Here is a 16,084-nt window from a genome sequence, read left to right as displayed (position 1 = left end):
TACTTCGTCCTCAGCAGCTTAAGCAGCTGCTGAAAATTACGACGGGGCTGAAAACGAATGATTGCCAAGATGCACTAATTATGTCTCAGGGGAGGTGCCCGAGATATCCAGACTATTCTCTCTCTCCCTTCTGGTTGCCTTCCCCTAGTGGGTAAGTTTGCTCTAATCACTTTTGAGGGAAGCAAGCTGCACTGTGATTCTAGCACGTTGGGGTTTGTAAGGGTGAGAGCTGAGAGTAGTACGGGGTCTGTTAGCAGAGTGGCCGGCAATCTTTGGAATGAGATGTGCCGAGGCCCAGCCTGTTTTCTGTCTCATGTGCCAGGAAGGGAGATGCTGCGTATACGTTGGCGTAAGAGGTAAAAGGAGGCAGGTGGCAGGATTGGTATGCATTCTCCAGCTCTTGACTCAGACCATCGGCCCTCTCAACCCAAAAGGAAGAGGGTGAGGTGGCAGAAACAGCCCACAGACCAACAAAAACTCGGAAGGCGCCCTCCGTGCTACGTGGGTGGCTCACTGGACACAGGAGGACCTCACTGCATCGCTACCTTTGGACTTCACACCGTATGGGTGTCCACGTTTAACATTTTGAGTTGATAGTTAAGCTTTAAAGACCTTGGCTGGAACCTACGTGGATCAGATGTCTTATATTTTTCATCTACTTCCTTTCGCTAAATAGAATTCGACTAAATTTGTTGGTGTTTGTGGCCAGCACGGCTGGCTCCCTCTCCTTCCCTCAGCCCTCATTTCTACAGGTGGAGAGCGCTTACCACAAGCACCAGAAACTCTTGTCCTGAGGACTTTTCCTCTGTCTCTGAGATCATATGGGGCCTGGACGTTGGGCAAGCCAAGCCGGAAGTGTGGGAGAGTGAATGCCCCAGAAGCAGCCCTCAACTGAGGTTGAAATAATTATTATACCTACACCTACTAGCCATTACAGCACTCCTTAAGCCTAGCTTCCCAGCCTCCCCGTGGGGTAACTCCCAGATGTGTTCTGTGGGTCCCTATGGATTGCGCTCCGAGTGCCCTGTCAGCAACTTGCTTGATAACACTCTGTACTGGTCCTTCCCTTCCCTGCCCCATATCCCAGCCCATCCCATTGGAGTTCCCAGGGATCAATCCCATCCTATTACAGGTTGAACTGTGCCCCCTCCCCAAAGACATGTTGAAGTCCTAAGTCTAGATACTTGTGACTGTGACCTGATTTGGAAATAGGGTCTTTGCACATGTAATCGAGTTACGGTGAGGCCATACTGAATTAGGATGTTCTTCTAAGAAGACGAGAAGAGACACAGAGACACACACAGAAAGGAGGCTGTGTGAATGTGGAAGGAGAGATTGGAGTGATTCGTCTACAGGCCAAGGAAGCCCAAGGATGGCCAGAAACCACTATGGGACCTTGAGTCCCTATTTCAGGGTCTGCTTCTCAGGGTCACTAACCTAAGACCAGGTGTACAGGAAAGAATAGATTATTGAGCATTGACTCTTGAATATCTTAATGAACAAGGTGTGCCCTTGAACAGAAAGAGGCTCTTCTCTTTAATTTTTTTTTAACATTTATTTATTTTTGAGAGACAGAGCGCAAAGAGGAAGGGGCAGAGAGAGAGGAAGACACAGAATCTGAAGCAGGCTCCAGGCTCCGAGCTGTCAGCACAGAGCCCGACGCGGGGCTCGAACTCACGAACCGCGAGATCATGACCCGAGCCGAAGTTGGATGCTCAACCGACTGAGCCATCCAGGCGCCCCTAGGCTCTTCTCTTTAACAGACTAAAAGAAACAGTTCTATTTCCATAAGGGGAACAAATGGTTGGAAAAATCATATATCTGTAGAATAAGTGTGTATGGTATAAATAAGAGAAAGCTGGGAACTGACGTGGTACATGGTTTCCTTCCCATCCAGTGGGGCCAAAGACATGTCTCTGATTCTCTGCCATTGGAATTTCTTTCCAACAGTTCAGTTGGGCAGTCAGTGCCGCTGTGTCTTCTGCGGATGTGAGATTGGGAAGCGTGGCATCTGGGCCCAGATTTTTGTCCCTCGTGGAGCTGCAGATAACCCAGGGTGGCTGTCACTGTAGAGCAGTCGGTTGAGTCGTGACAGCTTGTCAAAATCGAGAGGCCGAGGGCAACGCTAACATGTAATAGACGTGGACGTCTGAGGCTAGACCTCGCTGTGCAGAATTTCTGAGGACAGCTTCGGGGACTGCTTCCGTGGCGCTGGGACCCTCAGCTCATGAAGGCGTTAAGAAAGAGATCCAAGAAGGAAGGGGGGGGGGGATTGCCAGGAGTCCGTTTGGAGACACCTCGCTTCATCCTGTGACCCCATGCAGAAAGCTGCCGTGTGTGCCCTGCCGGGAGAGGACGCTGTCCTGGAGCGACTTTGCGGTCTGCAAAGAGAGAAGACGTCACCCAACGCCCGAGAGGAGGTGGAGCAACAGGGACTCTCATTTCACTGCTGGCGGGAGCGCGGAACAGTACGGCCTCTTGGGGAGACCGCGCGGCGGTTTCTGAGAAAGCTAACCGTACCTTTACCAGACGATCGAGTGACTGGTGCTTACACAAAGGAGTTGAAAACTGCATCTGCCCAAAATCTGCACATGGACGTTTATAGCAGCTTTATTCATAATCACCAAGGCTTGAAAGCAGCCACGCTGGTCTTCAGTGAGTGGATAACTGAACGGGCCCCTCTGGACAATGGAATACGGGATTCCCCTTCTACCCGAAAGTAGAGGGTGCCTACGAAACCTTGGGTAAGCCACCATGGTGCAAAGCAACGAAGCAAATACCACTAATTTATTTATTTTTTTTTTTAATTTTTTTTTTAACGTTTATTTATTTTTGAGACAGAGAGAGACAGAGCATGAATGGGGGAGGGGCAGAGAGAGAAGGAGACACAGAATCGGAAGCAGGCTCCAGGCTCTGAGCCATCAGCCCAGAGCCCGACGCGGGGCTCGAACTCACGGACCGCGAGATCGTGACCTGAGCCGAAGTTGGATGCTCAACCGACTGAGCCACCCAGGCGCCCCTCATTTGTTTAAACTGCTACCTAGAATCCCGTCACACAGTGGACCGCACCTCAGAGACTCAGGTCTTTCTTCATGCAAATGTGGAGACAGCGCTTCAGTGAATGTTCTTTTCACGTCTCCTTGGGGGCATGTGAATTTCTTCTCTCTGGTGGAATCACCAGGTTGAATCTCCTGGTTCAGTAAATAGGACTTGCAAGGGGCTAGGGCTGGCTGCGGTCATGCTTAACCCAGGACTCAAGGGACATCCCCAGGACTCAGTCTTCCCGTCTCTTAACTCTGTTTTCAAACGCATTGGCTTCATTCTGACATAGACTTTCTCCGTGCAAAATTGGCAGCTCCAGACTTCTCTGATCCTCAGTGTTGGAGTCCCCGAGAGGAGAGACATTCTTTCTCCAAGGGTCCGGCTCTGCCAGGCTGACGTGCCCCTCCGCCACCCCACAGGCACAACATCTGTGCTCTGGCCAGGCTGGTGCAGGAGCCCACAGTGACTTGGGAGAGGCTGGGACATCAGAGAATTGCATTGAGTAGGCGAGGGTGGTAACAATGGAGAGGGGAGGGAATCTGAGCAGGAAGATGGGACAGTTGTCATTTGTAGGAGGGGGGAGGCCAGTTGTTGCCTGCAGTTAAGGCATGTGAATATCATGACTCCAGGGCAATAAGTGATTTTCTTTAGCTCCTACTTGTAGGACGAGGACTCAGTAAGTCCCCTGATCCTCAACCCTGTGGGCATTTCTCTGCCCTTTATTTTATTAAAAAAAATTTTTTTGATATTTATTCATTTTTGAGAGACAGAGAGAGACACAGAGTGCAAGCGGGGGTGGGGCAGAGAGGGAGGGAGACACAGAATCCGAAGCAGGCTCCAGACTCTGAGCTGTCGGCACAGAGCCTGACACGGGGCTCGAACTCAGAGTGTGGCACCTTGAGATTTTTTTAAAATCTTGTTTCATTATTACAATTATGATTACATGTTTGTAGTAGAAAATTTTAGAAAATGCAGAATGTTAGGGAAAACTCATTCCGAAAGGTAACCGGGCTGACAGGCTGGCATATTTCTTTCTTTTTTTTTTTAAGTTTATTTATTTATTTTGAAAGAGAGACAGGGAGAGTGGGCAGGGGAGGGGCAGAGAGAGAGGGAGAGAGAATCCCAAGGAGACTCTGCACTGTCAGAGCAGAGCCTGACGCGGGGCTCGATCTCACAAACCATGAGATCAGGACCTGAGCCGACACCAAGAGTCAGACGCTTCACCGACTGAGCCCCCCAGGTGCCACTATACCTGTGGCATAAGCCATATACACAAGTTTGCACCTGCATCTTCCCCTAAAAATCATAATTTTTTTCAGGTCTCTGTCTCAACAGTCTGCCAGTGAAGCCCCCAGGTTGGGGCTCCTTGAAGTGCCTTTCCTCAGATGACAGGATGGCCAGGCCCCAGGGCCGGGTTGAGCTTTCCGTGGGGGACCCAGGAGACTCACCCACGGGGGATGCGGCACCTGGGACAAGAGGCCAGGCAGGTCCTGAAACACTTTCAAACAGCCCGACCCTCTTCTTCGAGACCACACTCCTGCATCCAGGTCAACGAGCAAAGGAATCCAGATGGTTTCCCATCGGCCACCTTGCTGCACGGGCACTGCCCACCCATGTGATGGAGGAAAACCAAGGACTCCTCCGTCCTCAGGCTGCCTCCTCTCCTTTTTTCCTTTTGCTGGCTGGGGGCACATGGTAACATCTAGTCTCTTTGCTGGTTGGGTGTGCGTCCCCCGGAGCCCCCCCGCCTTACCACAAAAGGATTTTCAAAGACAATTTCTGAGTGTCCGATGGTCTTTCAGACTGACCACAGTTTGAGTCCTGAGCGATGGTTCTGGCACATACTCAGCCCATCTATGAAACGCAAGCTATTTATTCCACGGCGCTGAGTGGGTCCCAGGGGGCTATTTTCCTCCATTGTGTAAATCCATGCTTAGAGAAGTTTAGCGCACGGATTATGCACTCAGCCAGCTGAAATGATTCTCTGTTGCTATTACAGTCAATGGTGAAAATCACACACACCACTTTGTAAAGTAAATGATTTTTTCACCTGATAGATCATAATAGCTCTCCAGAGTTGTTAAGGCCTAAACAGTCCATTGAGAGCTTGTGGAGATGGCGGGGGGGGGGGGGGGGGGGGGGGGGGGGCGGGGAGGAGGAAGAGGGGATAGGGGTAGAAGGAATGGGTGGGGGCCAGGAGGGGAGTGTCATCATGTCATTCCTTCCAGAAAGCCGGCATGACAAAAATGGGTGCTCACTCTTACTGGAACTCCGATCCTTAGCCACTTCTGTGCTTAATGGGCTCATAAATGTCGCTGAGTCCCTTTCTGTATTTCCAACACAAGTTACTGTTTGGCTGACATCCAGCTCCCACTCTTTCTCGGTAAATCGCTTGCAACGTGTGTAAAGAACAGAGGAAGGGCCATGTGAGTGTTAACAGCTTGCAGCCCGGTGCCACTCTGCTTTGAGGTCTAAGTCAAGACCCGCCTCTTGATGAAATATACCTACTCCCTCGATGCTCCCCTTTCCTCTCCATCCTGGTGATGGTGACAATGCCGATGCCGATGATGCCGATGACGGCCATCACCCACTGTGAGCCATGCACCACCCTGTTCTAAGTCCCCTACCTGTGTCAATCAGTCTAAGACAAGAGCGGGCCAAGCTAGTTAATGTCATTCCTGGCATGTAGGTCAGGAAACCAAAGCAGGACAGGCTAAGTGACCCGCCTGTGAGTGGCCACATAGTAGGTGCTGGAGACTCACAGAATGAATGCCCGAACGAACGGGCACTCGAGGCAGTTAGGGTGGGTCAGGACCGGGAGTCTTGTGTGTCTGCACAAGTCCATCCTTTCTTGGCCCATCCCCGCCAGCACGGGGACAGGTAGGAGCTCCTGGGCAGGAAATTGAGGACTTTCTGCATGTACCTCAGCCAGTTGCCTACACAACAGACCAGAGAGTCGACAAGAGACCTTCTCAAGGGGTGGACTGTGGGCCAACCACATGTAAACACTGGGAGGACAAACTCTGCAGGTAGTTCTTATGCGGAAGGTGGCGCTTGTGTCTATTAGGAAGGGAAAAAATGAAAGTGGAGGGGGCGCCTGGGTGGCTCAGTCGGTTCAGCGTCCAACTCTCGGTTTTGGCTCAGGTCGTGATCTTACCGTTCGTGAGTTCGAGCCCTGCATCAGGCTCTGTGCGGACCGTGTGGGCCCTGCTGAGGATTCTCTCGCTCCCTCTCTCTCTCTGCCCCTCCCCTGCTCACTCGCTCGCTCGCTCTCTCTCAAGATAAATAAATGAACTTAAAAAAAAATAAAAGAAAAGTGGAGATATTGTTCTGGTGAAGATAGTTTTCGATAATTTTTGGACAATGTTACCGCCCCCTTTTTATTGCGATAACGTACACATGATATACATTTTAATATTGTAACCATTTTTGCCTAAGAAGATTTATGCAGTTTAGTTATTGCTAACAGCAGAATTACAAGGTGATATCATATAGATGCACTCTTGATATGAATAGGATTTTGAGATTCTTAAGATCTCTATTAGTAGGATTCTTCTGTTATTTATGTCCCTTTTTTTTTTTTACTGAATTTTTAAATTGAAGTCTAATTAACGTGCAATGTAATATTCATTTCAGGTGAACAATTGAGTGATTCAACAGTTCTAGACAATATTCAGCGCTCACCACAGTAACTATATTCTTTAAAATAAATTTTTTTTTTGTTTTAGAGAGAGAGAGAACATACGAGAGCGTATGCAAGTGGGGGAGGGGCAGAGGGAGAGACAGAAGCTCAAGCAGACTCCACACTCAGCACAGAGCCCGACTCAGAGCTCAGTCCCACGACTCTGGGATCGTGACCTGAACCGGAGTCAAGAGTCAGACGCTCAACCGACTGAACCACCCAGGCCGCCCCCACAAATAAGCATATTCTTAATTCCCTTTATCTATTCCATGCACCCCCCCCCAACCCCCTCCCCTAGATTTCGACCATTTTTAAGTGTACAATTCAGGGGCATTAAGTCCGCTCCCATTGTTTTGCAACTCCCACCACCACCCAACTCCACACCTTGTTCATCTTCCAAACTGGAACTCTGTCTCCGTGAAACAACTCGCCATTCCCCCCCCCCTCCCGGCCCCTGTCGATCACTGTTCTACTGTCTGTCCTGTGAATCCGCCTATTATGGGGGCCTCATGTAAGCGGACACGTACGATATTTGTCCTTTTGTATCTGGCTTCTTTCACTTGGCAGGTGTCTTCAAAGATCCTCCATATCGTAGCCTGTGAGAATTTTATTTCTTCTTAGGGCTGAATAATATTTCGTTGCATGCACGGACCACATTTTGTTTATGTATTCATCTGTTGATGGACAGTTGGGTTCTTTCCACGGTTTGCTTATTACGAACAGTGCTGCTGTGAGCATGGGTTATGAGGGTCTGTTCGAGTCCCTGCTTTCAATTCTGTCGGGCACATACCTAGGAGTGGGATTGCTGGGTCATACGGTAGCTTTATCACATTTGTTTTGGAATGTAGACACTGCTTATAAAGATCATTGTTCTCAACCGATCAGACCTAATGCCTCCTTTTATTGACATTAAAAAAAAATGAGGTTAGAAAGCACATAATGTAAAACATTACCATATTTTGGGGCGCCTGGGAGGCTCGGTCAGTTGAGCATCTGACTCGATTTCGGCTCAGGTTCTGATTCCAGAGTCGTGGGATCGAGCTCCAGGTCGGGCTCTGTACTGAGCATGGAGACTGAGATTCTCTCTCTCTCTCTCTCTCTCTCTGTCTGTCTGTCTCTCTCTGTCTCTCTCTCTCTCTCTGTCTCTCTGTCTGTCTCTCTCCCTCTGCCCCTCTCACTCTCTAAAATAAAAAAAAATTACCATCTTTCAATTACACTTCGATAAATAATAAAACAAAACATTATCATTTTACCCATTTTTAAGGGCACAGTCTGATAGCGTTAAATATATTCACACTAGTGTGAAACAGATGTCCAGAACTTTTTCATCTGGCAGAACTGAAACTCCATATACGTTAAACAACTCCCCCTTTCGCTTCCCCCTGGCCCCTGGGAACGACCATTCTACTTTGTTCCTATGAATTTTTTTTGTTAACGTTTATTTTTGAGACAGAGAGAGACAGAGCATGAATGGGGGGGAGGGGCAGAGGGAGACACAGAATCCGAAACAGGCTCCCGGCTCCGAGCTGTCAGCCCAGAGCCCGACGCGGGGCTCGAACTCACGAACGGCGAGATCATGACCCGAGCCAAAGTTGGACGCTCAACCGGCTGAGCCACCCAGGCACCCCGTTCCTATGAATTTGACTACTTTCGACACCTCGTACAAATTGGAGTCATTCAGTTAATAACAAATATTTTGCGATGCCACTATATCGTGTTGAAGTGAAATTCACTGACAGCACTTTCTGAAAACATCATTTTGAAGGGAAAAAAATTATAATGTCCTAACCATACTATGAAGGAGAAATGAAAGAAATTGATAATGAAATGCATATTCCAACATGTAAACGCTGAGGTTTGGCTCCACCGAAAGACATATAGAGTAGTGAGAAGCTGACACCCATACTGTTTTTGGAGAACCGGTGTGAACGGGGATGGCTACGGATGCGAACCGGACCAGGAGGGTGAACACAATGGGAGCCACAGCACGTTGTAGGCAAGGGCAGGATGTTTTGAAATGGTCCGCATTTGGTAAACTTCCAGCAAGAGCCCAGAAACAGTGTTCCCTCAAATTGTTCAGCACCTTGTGTTTAACGTGTAAAAACCTCTGTGCGCGTTATGTGAAAGTCAAGCCTCAGATCATTGTAAACGCTTTTTTTCACCGGCAATGATGTCCGCCAGGACTTTTGGGGAGAAAAAAAAAAAAAAAAGGAGACACGAAGGAGATTGTCGTTGGGCACTGGAGAACATCTAGCAAACCTGGTCCCACCCACCAAAGGCCTGAGGTAACCCCATCAGGGTGGTAACAACATCACCCGTAATGTTCCCAAAACGCCCCTCAAGGGGCAGTATATACAGGAAGAAACGCAAAACAAATGTGCACCTTCATAAATCACAACAACAAAAAACCAATACCCTGTTAACCCCTACCCGGGTCAAAAAAATAATACCTTGCCAACCATCCCAGAAAAGGCCCCTCCCTTCCCCCCTGCAGGGGCTAGGGCCAGGGGTGGGACTAGCCTGACTTTTATCCTAATCACTTCCTCACCTTTCTTGATCATTTTGCCATTCAAGCGTGCCTCCCCTCAACACTACAGTCTACTTTTGCCTAGCTCAATGTTTAAATATGTTTTTCAGTTATTTTAATCTTACAAGCTTCCCCTGTGTGCTTTTTTTTTTTTTAATGTTGATTTATTTTTGAGACAGAGAGAGACAGAGTGTGAGCAGGGGAGGGGCACAGAGAGAGGGAGACACAGAATCTGAAGCAGGCTCCAGGCTCTGGGCTGTCGTCACAGAGCTCGACCAGGGCTCCAACTCAAGGAACCGAAAGATAGTGACCTGAGCCGAAGTCAGATGCTTAACCAACTGAGCCACCGAGGTGTTCCCTGCCATGTGCTTAAACTTTTTTTTTCTTTTTCTTTTTCTTTCTTTTTCTTTTTCTTTATCTGCTTAGCAGATAATTTATCTGCTAAGGAGTGGAGCTGTTTGACCTGTGGAATTCCCTGCTGTCTAGATTTTGTGAAATGCCTTCTTGTGGGGCTATCTGGCAAGTGCCTCTGTCTGCTGTGTTTCCTGCACATTGGCATCAGAAACATGGTATCCCTCCCTTTGGAAAGACTGGGTACTGATGCCTTTTGCTTGCTTGCTTCTCCCCGCTTCCTACTGTCCTCCCTTCCTCCATCCCTCTCTTCCTCCCTCCTTTTTTCCTTCCCTCCCTCTCTCCCTTTCTCTCCCTCCCTCCCTCCCTTCCTTCCTCCCTCCCTCCTCCCTCTTTCTTTCTTTCTTTCTTTCTTTCTTTCTTTCTTTCTTTCTTTCTTTCTTTCTTTCTTTCTTTCTTTCATCAGAGAGCCCATAATGTCTCCTCACCTCTCCTGGCGATATTAGGTGTTGATTAATGCTGACATCCACCAACACACTAGGGATGCAAAATGGTGATATTCTGTCATTCCTTCTCTATTTTCTGTTGGAGTTCTCTACAAAGAGATGCTTCCTTTCACCTATTTGCTTATCTGTTCATGTTGGAAGTTCTTGGTTCTTTCCTTCTATTTACCAGTTTTCAACATAATGAATTGGTTCCCTTTTGTCCTCCAAAGGTGACAAAGTGATTTAAACAACAACAACAACAACGACAACAACAACAACAACGACAACAACAACAACAACAACGACACGGTGAACTCATGGATTGAAGCACGTTTGATAGATTTCAATCCACTGTAATTAGTATCTTTTGTTGAAGTAAAATTTCCCGGTTTTGGCCAGTGGTAAATTCAAGTTGCTTCCTGAGTCTTTTTGACAGAACCCTAGGAGCCATTGGTTAGATAGTTCCCTTGCTGTCTGGTATGACAAGGTATTCTGAGCTCGTCTCGTACATTTTGGGCTTATTTTGCCCCAGATCTGGAATCAGCCATTTCTCCAAGAATCCTTGAAACATTTTTAAGTGGGAAATGATATTTCAAGACCACAATCTGGACATATGTTCAGTTATCCTGGGTTGGCCGGTCAATGTTCGTAAGCCATTAAGCCTTTTTCAATGGACACAGTTAGGCTATGTAATCCCCATCCCCTGGAGGCTGTTCAGGACCACAGGATTTCTCCATAATCTCTTCTGGGTTACGTGTACATCTCTCTTCTTCCCCTCCAAGAATCTTGGTCCTCAACAACACAAGGATGACACAATTAGAACACCCAACTCCGGTCCCCACTTGTCAAGGTCTAACCCACTCATCAAGGCCTGTGGCCTCCATATTGCCCAGCTAATGGTCAGTCGTCAATCCTCATCAGTTTGACCCAACAGCAGCATCTGACTCAAAGCAACCATTCTCTCTTCCTTGAAATACATTCTTCTCTTGTATTTCAGGACACCCCGCTCTCCTGCTGTCCTCTGTTTCCTGGCGCCCTTCTCAGGCTCCTTTATGGATTCCTCTCCGTCTCTGCAACCTCCGAATGCCGGGCTTTCATCTCCACCCACCTCCACTCCCTGTGCGATCTCATCGTGGCTTCATCTGCCATCCCGCCACAGCCTGGATTTCTCCCCAAGCACCCCACTCCTGTGTCTCCTCCACGTCCCCTGTGGGCACCACATAGCCATCTCGTACTCAGTGTGTCCGCAGAGGTGTTTTTGACGCTTCTCCCCCCCCAACCCTCCCCTCTCTCAGTCTTTTCAGCTCAGTAAATGGATGGCCGCATGCTGCCAGGCACTTAGGGCAAAAGCCGAACACGTGGGAGTCACCCTTGACTTGTCTTTTCCCCTCATTCACGCCAAAGCCAGCCGGAAATCCCTTGGCTCTCCAGACTCCTCATTGGCCCCCTGGGCCGCCTCCTTCTTCACGCTCTCATGGTCTCCTGCCTGGATTTATAGGGCAGCCTCCCACCTGGTCTTCCTGTTCCACCTGCCCTCTCCAGTCTGCTCCCCCACAGCAGCCCAACGATCCTGCTACATCCCAAGACCCTCCTCTGCCCAGACTCCCCCGCCCCATGGCTCCCATCTCATGGGTGGGGAAAGTCACCATCCTCACAGTGGTGGGCAAGGTCCTGCGTGGTCTGACCCCTGTCTCCTCTCTGCCTATTCTGCCCCGCTGCCCCCCCCCCCCCCCAGCCCTACTCCACAACTTTGCCTGGACCCCCTTCCTCTGACACCATGTACTCCTTCGCTGTCTTCGGGGCCCTTTTTCAAATGTCGCTGTGCCGGAAAGTCCTTCCCTTCCTGCCCTAGTAAGGGAACAGCCCAGGGCCCTGGCCTCACTTGGCTCCTCTATACCAGATCCTCATGTCTCACTCTTGTTCGTTCAGTGGTGCTTACTGAACTGTAGGCTCTACTGTGGCAGGGTTGTGTCTGTTCGGTTTTGATACTGGATCTCCAGTGCCTAGAACGATCTTTAGCACGTGGTCATGTCACTGTTTGCTGATGAACGAATAAACGAACGAATGAAGAGGCAATGTTCTTGGGAGTGATGCTCCATTCAGTCTGACTCAGCCCTTGGGCTCTTATACTTCTCTCTCTCTGGCAAAATATACACACCATAAAAACTCACCATTCTAACCATTTTAAATGTACAGTGCGGAGATGTTAAGCACATTCACAGTGTTGTGCAGCCACCACCACGATCTTCCCAAACCGAAATTCTGTCCCCACCCCCCTCCTTCAGCCCCCGGCAGTCACCGTCCTACTTCCTTTCTCCACGAATTTGACTCCTCTTGCTACCCTATTAAGTATAATCATACACACAAAAAAATCGTATTTGTGTGTGTGTGGGCGTGTGGCTTACTCCCCTGAGCGTGATGTCCTCAGGGTTCATCCGTGTTGCAGCCTGTGTCCGAATTTCCTTCCTTTTTAAGGCAGAATCATATTTCACTGCATGTACGTTTCACATTTTGTTCATCCATCCGTCCATTGGCGGGCATTCGGATTATTTCCAGCTTCGGGCTCTTATGAATAGAGCTGCTATGAACACGTGTGTACAAATACCTTTTCGAGTTTCTGCTTCCAGTTTTTTTGGGTGTATCTCTAGAAGTGGGATTGCTGGGTCAGATGGTAATTCTGTGTTTCATTTTTTGAGGAACGGCCATACCTAACTTTTTCCTTTCTCAGTAAGATGTTTTGTTTTAATGTAATTCCCACCCCTCCTCACGTCTCATCTCCTGGGTGACAGTTCTGTGGCCACCTGCATCCATGGAGCGCCTGGTCTGAGGACCGCCCTCTGTGGCCTCTTGACTCCTTCCTGGCCTTGGTCCATGGCGGATGCTCCAGTTGGGTTGAATCCATGTTTCGTCCTTCCTGGCTACCTCCAGGTGCCACTAGATGGCGCGGGAGAGTAGCTTGGTCTTGTTTCCTGGGGAGAAAGCCCTCTTTTGTTCCTCCTGCCAGGGTCCGGGAGGGGGTTGGGGCATTGCTTTACAACGTTCCCTACCTGGGATCACACTGCCTTGAAACTTGGCAACATGTTTGAGTTTCTAACGTCTTCAGTTGGGGAAGCCCGCACAATCCTTCTTAGAAGGGGTCATGGTGTTGGGAAGACATTGGCACGTTGGAAAGAGCATTGGGTGGGGGTGTCAGAAGATCCTACATTTTAATCCTCCTTCCTTCAAGGGCTCTGTGTGACCCGAACACATCATCTGGGCCCCCCTGGCCTCAGTTTCCCTATCTGTAAAATCAAATTAGTCGGTGGTTCTCAGTTCTGGTAGCGTGTGATGATCCCCTGGGGAAAGAGAATAACGGTGCCGGTTGAATCAGAAACTCCAGGTGCTTTTCAAAGCTCTGCAGGTGATTCTAATGCTGGAGGGCGGCGAACCCCTAGGTGAGGTGGGCTCTGAGACCCCTTCCACCTGAGAAACCTAGACCAAGGAACCCTTTTAGTCCCCAGGGTTTTCATCTTAGGAAAAGGGAATGATGACAGTACCGAGCATCACGTGTGTGAGGCAGAGGTAGGCGAGGCAATGTGAGTTAAGCACCTAGCACGGTACCTGGGCGTGCAGCCAGTGCTCAGACGTTGCCTGGTCTTGCTATTTCTAGACCAGCTATTCTCAGAGCATAGGCAGCAGGGGTCTACCAACCCACACCCCCAGGAATTTTTCAGAAGACACCTGCTACCCAGGGATCCCCATTCCAAGCTTCGAATGAGTGGGACAGGGTAGGCCACAGCTCTAAACCCTTTGAAGCCACCCCCCCCCAGCCTGGCACCTCCCGGCCCTCACTAGATGCTCTATAAATGTTCGGTTAAATAGCGCATTGAATTAAGGAAAGCTTCCAGAAGAAAGTGACCCCAGAGCTGAGCCTTGAAGGCCAACCAGGAGTTCGGACAACAAAGGGTTGTCCCCTTCTCCCCAGATAGCAGGTGTGTGAGCTTGTTGTGGGGTCGTGGAGCGCACCGGTCAAGAAAGAGCGAATTCTGGAGATGTTTTAGGGTGCAACTTAGTAGGTTTATTTGAGTAGCACGGGGACGGGACCCCTGGATAGATAGAAAGAGCCTCACTTTTGCTGTGGAAGCTGGTGCTTCCATGCTTAGTGTTCAAGGAGGAGGGGACGTGCAGAGAGTATTAGGTCATAAACGTCTTCTTCAAATTTCTACTCATTAAACTACTTCCGAAAGATTTCTCTGGTGCTTATCACTCAGTTCGATATTAACTATGGGTAAGGTGTACAGACAGGTCATGAGCCCCTTTAAGAATGTAGCAACCAGGGGCACCTGGGGGGCTCAATCGGTTGAGTGTCTGGCTCTTGATTTCGGCTCTGGTCATGATCTCGCGGTTCGTGGGCTCGAGCCCCACCTCGGGCTCTACGCTGGCAGTGCAGAGCCTGCTTGGGATCCCCCCTCTCTCTCTTCCTAGCTCTCTGCCCCTTCCCAGCCTGTGTGCTCTGTCTCTTTCTCAAAATAAATAAATAAAGAATGTAGCAACCAGTGCGAAGTTGATCCTGACCGGAACTATGCAGTCTGTAGGTCAGCCTTCTGGGCTGCAGGTGAACCTTCTTCTGCTTTTCTCCCTCATCAATCTCAGGGGTGTGGAGCCGTGGGGCCGGCTGAGGACTCTAGACTTGGTCACAAACATTCCCTTGCGGGGCCCTGCAAGATAGGATGGAGGGCAAGGTGGGCACGCTCCCTGGTGGGGAAGCTGCAGGAGCTGCCCAGTTCCTCTCCAGCAGAACCGAGAAGTCCGGGCTTCGCCCTGTGTGTTCTGAAGAACCTGGAATGGGTTTAGGGCAGGGGAGTGTTGGGGGAAACAAGCATGTCCGGTGGGTGGTAGATAGAGTCGGGAGGGTGGGACAGGAAGGAGAGGGGAGCTCTCTCGGGAGGTCAGCGCATTCAACCTGGGCGCTGGGAGCTGAGGCGGTGATGTGGGAGGAGGGTGGATTCAGGAGCCACGAAGGAGGGGCCTTGAGGGGCTCGAAGGCCAAGGTGCTCATCGAGGAGGAAGAAGAGGGCGTGTCAGAGAAGCACCGGGGCCTTGCTGGCCATCGTGAGGGCTCAGCTCTCACTGAGTGCCTCTGGGAACTGTACGGTTTGAACCAGGGAAAGCACACGCCTTGATGTGGGTTCTAAAAGGACCACGCTGGCTCAGGTGTAGAGGTGAGGGGGACAGAGGGAGCAGGGTCATCATCAGGAGGGAATTAAAACAGTCCCGTGGTCTCTGGGTCCGGTGGTGGTGGAGGTGGAGAAGGGGAGGAGAGGCCAGAGAGAGAATCCCAAGCAGATTCCTCACTGTCAGCATGGAGCCCGATGCGGGGCTCGATCCCACGAACCGTGAGATCACGACCCGAGCCGAAACCGAGAGTCAGACGCTCAACCGACTGAGCCACCCAGGCACCCGGAGAGAAGACTTGTAGCCTGAGCAAGGCTGAGAAGGCTGAACTGTCCCTCACGTGACTTTGCGGACTGGAGAGGGTTGGGGTGGAGAATCTGGGGTGTGGGTGCTTGCCCGGCCATCGAGGGGCTCAAGCTGCCAGACGGGCAGAAGCCAGGCCCGGAGGGTGGTCGCAGAGCAACAGTGCTCGATGGAATTTAAAGTCGACGGACGCAGGCACGCCCGTTGGCTCGGGCAGTGGAAGGCATCGGGGACTGAGCTCAGGCGCTGTGGCTGCCGTGGGGGGGTCTGGGTGGGAGCTGGAGGACAGTGGTCACGAGGAGGCCGGCACGGGCTGGGGAGCGGAGGCAGTGGAGGGAGCAAAGGTCAATCACCTGTCATAGTCCCCTAACAAGTGCCGAAGACACTTACTCAACAGACATTTATCTCGGACGGTTCTGGAGGCTGGAGGCCCGGGATCGCGGTGCCAGTATGGTCAGGTTCTGGCGAGAGCCCCCTCTGGCTTGCACACGGCCGCCTTCTGTTGTGTCCCCTCTGTGGCGGGTGGGGTGGGGAAGCAGA

This window comes from Panthera tigris, chromosome B4, assembly GCF_018350195.1.
Source record: "Panthera tigris isolate Pti1 chromosome B4, P.tigris_Pti1_mat1.1, whole genome shotgun sequence".
NCBI lineage: Eukaryota > Metazoa > Chordata > Mammalia > Carnivora > Felidae > Panthera > Panthera tigris.
The sequence above is the reverse complement of the archived record's forward strand: the minus strand, read 5'-3'. Positions refer to the sequence as shown.